Source organism: Cyprinodon tularosa, unplaced genomic scaffold (assembly GCF_016077235.1).
Source record: "Cyprinodon tularosa strain WSP-4 unplaced genomic scaffold, ASM1607723v1 ctg392, whole genome shotgun sequence".
In the NCBI taxonomy this organism is placed as follows: Eukaryota; Metazoa; Chordata; class Actinopteri; order Cyprinodontiformes; family Cyprinodontidae; genus Cyprinodon; species Cyprinodon tularosa.
In genome coordinates this window covers 273,701-280,911 of record NW_024039110.1, presented here as the reverse complement: position 1 = coordinate 280,911, position 7,211 = coordinate 273,701, and the positions used below count along the sequence as shown (strand labels likewise).

The window sequence follows — 7,211 nt, the reverse complement described above, 5'->3', positions numbered from 1 at the left end:
CGATTCATACTTGTAATGGTTCCGGATGTGAAAGGTAGAAAAATAGGAGATAAAAAAGTGTGTTAACTATGCTACTACACACAGAAATGATCTGTTAGGAAAAGTAACGATATCTCATAATAATATCTACATTTGCATACACAGTTATAGTCAGCTTTACGTTTTCCTTTACAACATTAGGATGATCGGAGGGGGGATAAATACAGCAAAACCGTTTAATCTAATATACCTTTTATTAAAAAAGATTTTAGCTAATTATTTTTTTATTTAATCTTCATTAAAAAAATAAAACATTTAAAAACACAGATGCATTACCGTGTTGTAGGGGTGATTTAGGTGTAACACTCAACCGTCCTTACAGGTATATATAAAATGTTTTTTAATCTTTACGATATTAACACAATCAGATACATCCACCATATGTTATGTTGTTGTATTTGTAGATTAACATTTTCATGTAAATAGATATATTTTAGGCATCCCATATACATTTCTACCGAAAACTATTGTTTGACGCTGTCAGGACGTCGAGCGACAAATGCGGCGCAGCCTTTAGTCTGCTCAGTCGTTCACAGCCCACAAACCCGCGGATTTACATTCAACAGCTAAAACAGATTTCTGCCCGGTGTTCCCATTCTTCCCAGTTTCTACAAACTTCAAATATGGGGTGAGTACATAAGGCGGACATGCAGACAGTCAGTGAGTGTACTTAGCACACTATTTAAGCGACTCTCTGTGCGCTGAAATCTTCCTTGCAAGATGGCGACGTTGTTGCGAATTCAAAGGTGAAATACAGGCTGGGTAAGCCAGTTAGCCAAAACAACATCCTTAACGTGCCAATGTGGGCTTTAAAGTACGTACGAAAAAGCCTCGCTTTGCTTGACCTAAAAAAATTTACTCATTTGATGAAGATGCTCCCTGTTTTTTTGGTAGCAGCCCCATCCCCCCCGTTATCATGATATGCTCTAAATCCAGCTGCAGCTAACTATGTTATGGTGTCGTCTTAAATGTCCATTAGACAGCTGCAGAATTTAGTCTTTTTTTATTAGAAGCACTCCAACTATCATGGAAACAATCTGGAGGAAACAATGGTGTTATTGCATCCTTTTAGTTCGACATTATAACTAACTGGAATAGATTCATGTTTACAACCCAAAGCTGCTTACTTCCTATCTCCAAATATCTCAAATCTGCTATAAACCGATGCATTGGGGCTACAATGCATGCAAATAAAACTAATTTTTGCCTCACCGTGCTAATTTACAAAAAGGGATGCTTAATTGCACATGATAAAGTCCCCTGAGAAACATTATTAATCTTTTACAGAAAGGTTTGTGATACCTTGATTCCTACGTCCTTTAAATAAGTAATGTATTTTACATCCTGCTAAACTGAATCATTTATATAAGCATTTATAGTCTAAAGGGAGGGGTTGCTTTTAATCAAGATCGACAAGGATTACAAGATGGGCTTGCAGAGATATTTAGAGAGCTTAAACTTCACTGCCTTTTTCTATCTACAAAGGCATAATTCTTTATTTGAATGTAAATATTGACTAGTCTATGGTGGGAAATTCAAACTGACAATACTTGAAGTAAAACAGCTGGATTATTGAGGTATGCACATAAAAATATCAAATGAAAATCAGCAAAGCGATCCCCCTGTATGAAGCCATGGCTTCTGATGGGCTGAATGTTCAACTTTTCTTCATCCTTTTTGTGCACAGAGAGAGACTAAAGTATATCTGTTTTTTATTCGGAGAGGTTGGGTTTAACAGACATGTTGTCTTTCTATGTTGTTGGTCTCCACACTTTGACCGTGTTTTGCAGTCAGACCATTTTAAAATAGGCCGAATAAGTTTCTTTGTTGGATATGAAAAAAAATGTCTTCTGTTTGCCTGCTGACCTGTAAGAGTCCAACAAAAAGCTGAGCTCTCTGTCTCCTTTTTCTGGAAAACCTATTTCCTTTCTATATTGTCTGCCTGTAGCCTTATTAAAAAAGAAAAACAATGACTTATCGAAATATCATTGTGATTCAGCATTTTCACTTTACTTATAAATTCTCTGGGCAGTTTTTCTTTGCTTTTTTTTGGTGCAAACGTTTAGTTTTTTTTTTTTATCAGCTTGGATAGTTTTTTTTAGGTGCCTCTTTTACACTAAAAAAATGTAATTTGCAAAAGTTTTTAATCCTTTAGGTGATTTGTGAAGTATTCATGAAGATCTGTGGACTATTGAGTGGAAATTGGTCTGTGTGTCTGACCCACCCTGATGATTTATTTTAATAATCTGTTAATCTGAGATTGGATGCTCAGGATAAAAAAGCCCAGACAAAAGAAATGATTGTAGCGGAATGCATTTTTTTGTTTTGGTTTTGCAGAAACACTTGAAAGGAAAAGAAAGGAAAAACAAAAAAATTTTACTCCTACCGCTGCTAAAACCTTGCCCCACAGTGACGATAAGTTATCTACGAGGAGCTCTTCGGCCATCATCATTGCATCTGAGTCTTTGACTTTAAAGTAAACCGATAAAGACTGCTGGCTTTGTTGTGGGGACATTTCTGGAGAAGACCGTACAAAGATTGATGCTTTATACAGCAAAAAAACAAACAAAAACACAACGACTAACCCTGAGCAGCCTGTTCACAAGAAAATAATACACCTGCCCTCTGTTAAAGTCATCTTCAAACCTTTTTAAATCCATCAGCATCTACAAAAATCTCTGAATCAGGTAGGATGAAGGTTACATCTTAAAGCACGGTGGAGGTAGACTGATGATACAGTTATTGTTAGATGATTATTTTTCCATTTGGGGTTCATAAAACATTTTTTGATTGCAGAAAAAAGATTGGATTATTTTATATTAAGGATTAAGCTTTATTTAGTTTTTTTTTTTTTTTAACACAGTTCTGTTCTTTATAGAAAAACACACATCTACATGAGGATACTGTCTGTTTGGTTAGTTAGGCCTGCTGCAATCAGCAGCTGCTGGAGCCTCTTTCCCAGCAAACTGGTTCCACTGCTAAACTTGATTTACTAAACCACAGTACTTTTTCTTTCCACCCAAACTGTGGCTCCATTTCGCTGCTGTGCCAGTGGAAAGGACCGCTCTCATCAGGTGCTAGGGGGGCGCTTAACTACTAAACGTTTGAATACCATGTTTTTTTTTTTTTTTTTTTTTTTTTTTAATAGGTCAAATTCAAACCAAAAAAAAAAAACTGTAACAAGACTAAATAAACACTTTAAGATCACCGAGAATGACACGAATACAGATATGTTGCATTTTTTTGGTTGTATGTTAATTTGCTGAAAGTGACTTCATACAGCTGGAGAAACTTGTTTTTATTGTAGGAGTTTCTCTTCCTAAATGGGACTAAAAAGCTTGGAAATGGTTAAACAACGTTTTTAAAGCTGATAATTTTAAGACTTTGCTTTAAGCGCACAGATAGGGATGTTTTAACAGCAAGAGCTGAAAAAGGAATGAAACAGCCCTACAGTGCCAATCGTCAGAAACTCGTCTCCCTTCTATGAAGTTCCTCTATTGCTAATTGACAGTTGAGAGGAAGTTTTTTTGTTGTTTGAACATTAACATCATAAAAGTAATCATAGGTGTTACTATAAGTCTTCTCATTTCATGGTTCTTTTTATTAACACCCTGGTTTTATTTTTTGTTTACTGCTCCTGCTACTCCAATTGATCCCTGTTTTTTTGTCTTTGCTATGCTCCTCTTGTTTCCATCAGTTTTTTGTTTTTTACTCCATCTACTCTATTCCTGTTTGACATCATCCAGGAAACTAATATCAGCTGTGCTGCTACCATCGACATCTTTATTAATAGTTGATAGTTGGGCCTGCTTTTCAGTGTTGAGTCCTGTTTCTCTCCTAGAGATTAGCTATGGAATCAGCCTTCTCTATGACTAACTGTATGTGCTCTCTTTCGTCATTTTTCTGGCGTGAAAAATGTCTCACCTCGTGTGCTTAAATGTCTCGTCATCTCCTGTTTCACCTGGGACCATGTCACAGTTGGCAGCAGTATCAGTAGAGACCCTCAGTCTTCGCTCTATGCAGACACCTCCTCCAGCTCTGCTGGGCGAAGCCAGAGGTGCTCCTAGGCCAGAGAGACGGTTGTTTCCTGGGTCATCCCCTCGGCCTCCTCCTGGGGGCGACCCAGGGAACTTACACCGATGAATCAAGAGCTTTACTTTTTTGTTCAGCTCTTTCTTCAACACGATAGACCGGTAGTTGGCTGCTCACCCTGTTCCTTCTTGTTAGAAAGGAGTTTTTCCTCTCCACTGTCGCTGCATGGATGATCAGTGTGAGGGATTGCTGTTGAGTGGATAAAATGTCCCCACATGCACATGCGGGAGAGTTTTTTTCCCCAGATAGCGACTTTTTACCCCTCTGACTGAATGATCATATTGAATCGTCTCTGACTGATGCCTTGAGATGATGTGTTGTGTACTGATGTTGACCCTAAACAATATCAACACAAATGGTATATACTTTGAATACTCTTTAGAGAGTATTTTAGAATGTTAGAAATGGTTTGATCGTATCATATTACTGAAACAGAGAATAATAATCAACAACAATAACATCTGTAATAACAACTGACCCTTCAATTATTAACCAATGAGTTACATAAACCTAAAACAGGAGATGGAAGCAGTGCTCCTTTCGGCCTGCTTATATTAGAGAATATAGATCAATATGTTCCGATATTTGTTTTTATTTTGGCTAATTTTGGATCGATTGAGCCAGATATCAATATGGGATCAGGAAATGCCTAATATTTACCAATTCTCTCTTCAACCTGTCGTTTTTTGCGCCATGTTTCTCCTTTTTTCGTCAGAAATCCTTTGCGTTTAGTTTAATGTGCAAATATCTGAATGTCGTGACTGATTTCTTGTCTCTGGTTTGGCCAAGCTTTAACTTACAGTGACTGATTTTACCAGCCCCTTATTTGAAGAAAGGTGTTCAACCTTTGCTTTCTTTAATTCGTTTATGGTAAGATTATTTATTATGTGTTAGACGAAGAGGTGACGTCAAACCATGAGCTTGAGAGACCAGCTGCTAAGACTTGGAGGAGGCTAAAGAGACGAATACAACAGACATATACTGCAGTAGAACATCATTTGTGTACTAGGCATTGGTTATGCATGTGACAGCCTTACATTTTAAACTGATAAATTATAGTTAGAGCAAATTCATATTATAAGTTTAAAAATGTTCCTGTACTTGTAAGTATGTACTTCACCCAATTTAGGCTGGGGGTCTAATTTCAGATGCGTATACGCTCCTGTTTGGCAAGGAATACACAGAAAACTGTGTTGAAGCTCCTTTAGCATCACCTCAAGCAGCAGAAGAAAGTGAAAGTGCACCTTCTACCTGGTGCACTTTCTACCGAATAATATACAAAAACCTAAAGTTGTTCATTACTTATGAAGGTAAATATGTGCCAAAATGAACGAACTTGTGAATTTAATGTGAAAACTTGAGAATGCAATGTGAGAATTTGTACCATAAAAATCTGAACTTGTATGCCAAAATGTTCTGCTGTAAAGAAAAACCGCACACACACAAACTGAATTTGAAGTTGCACTAAAAGACATATCAGGCAAGAACATGTAAAAAAAAATTACACTTGTCAGTCCAATCTTCACCTGAAGAGGATTTTCACTCAAATCTGATTTAAATGTGAATGCACAAAAAAACTATTTACTGGTGTGTTCATATAGTTTTACACAAATAAAATTACAGCTGACAAATGATTATTGATAGTTTATTTGTAATTATTATTTTTTTGCATGTGTTAATCTTGCATTACAACCTCAATTTAGCCATTACAGCTTCTTGAATCTGCTGCTTCAAGAACACAAACGCGCTCTCGCGAGACACAGCACGTTGACACCGCGCTTTGACTTTTGTCACATTCCTTGCGAGATATTTGTGCCAAAACGAACTTGTGTTTGAAGATGTGAGAGCAAATGTGGGGGGGGGGGTTCTATAGGCCAACCAATCACAGGCTGCGTCTCAATTCGCAGGCTGCGTACTTGGGAGGATGCCTTTGGAGCACTTCCTGGTTACGACACGACGTCATCACGTTTACCCCAAAAACAGCGCCAAACAAAATCCGACAGCTCGAGAAATACGGAAAGAAACAACAAAAACAAAAAAATAGATATGGAAATTTTTTTTATTTTTTTTTATTTACTTGTTATTGGAGGAGGAGAGTCGCTTTGACGGCTTCGGCGGCAGCAAAACCTGCGACGGATTTTTCTCAGGCTGGCAGTGCGCAGTGGAGAGGTAAGATCTACCTGCTATTATTCTAACCCACAGGGGCCTGCTAATGATCAGAATATACAAGTTATTAAATAAACGCTTGTCAGCAGATTGATGAATATGTTTAAATATCAAATTTTATATTTATTTTTAAGTTTGTAATTTATTTGTTTGTAACTTTAGTAATTTGAATTGAATACTTAAATGTGTACAAACCCTGTAAATAACTGACTTGAATAACTACTTTCACCATTACTAATGTTTTGTTGAGAAGCCAAACTGTTGAGAAATAAATCATTTTTTGTCTAAATTGTTATCCCCTTACTGCCTGATTTTATTTGCAATTATATATATATATAGATATATATATATAAATATATATTTATATATAAACATAATACAGGAAAAAAAATAAAAATATAAAAATGAAATAAATAAAAAACGAAATAAGTTAAATAGTGGATCTAGATTAAGTGAAATTTAATTTCTAATAAATCATGTAATAAAGATAGATGCCTGAATAAAAATAAATATTTTTGTCTATTTTTTTCTACAGGTCAAAACGGCATGTGCTGTCCTGCACAACATCTGCCCGGGAGCTGGTGATATCACGGCCCCAGAGGATGACATGCCAGAGGATGAGGAGGGGAGAACGTGTTGGAGGCAGTCAGTGGTGCTCCATGGAGGGACCAGCTTTCTATGGCAAGCCAAGAAGGTCATATTTAGCATTGAATTGTCGCGTTAAGATTGAAGTTAACCCGCAAAAAACGCGCGTTCTCCCGAGATTACGCCGCTTTTTACGCCGTCTTTTACCAACAAGCGCCGCCTTTTACGCGCGTCATGATAGTACCACAAGACGCGCGTTAAATACGCGCGTTGTGTCGGTCAGAACGCGCGTATTTAACGCGCGTTTTCCTAATATGATAATGATGTCC

At 37.0% G+C, this 7,211-nt stretch overlaps 1 protein-coding gene across 4 annotated transcripts in view; it reads left to right on the top strand.

Moving 5' to 3' along the window:
• Positions 1–512: 512 nt before the first annotated feature.
• ncor1 (nuclear receptor corepressor 1) overlaps positions 513–7,211 on the top strand; it is a 90,558-nt gene continuing 83,859 nt past the window's right edge. For all 4 annotated transcript variants that reach the window (XM_038297607.1, XM_038297609.1, XM_038297608.1 and 1 more), the window contains exon 1: positions 513–667. The gene's annotated coding sequence lies outside the window, so the exon portion shown is untranslated. The remainder of the gene's footprint in view (positions 668–7,211) is intronic.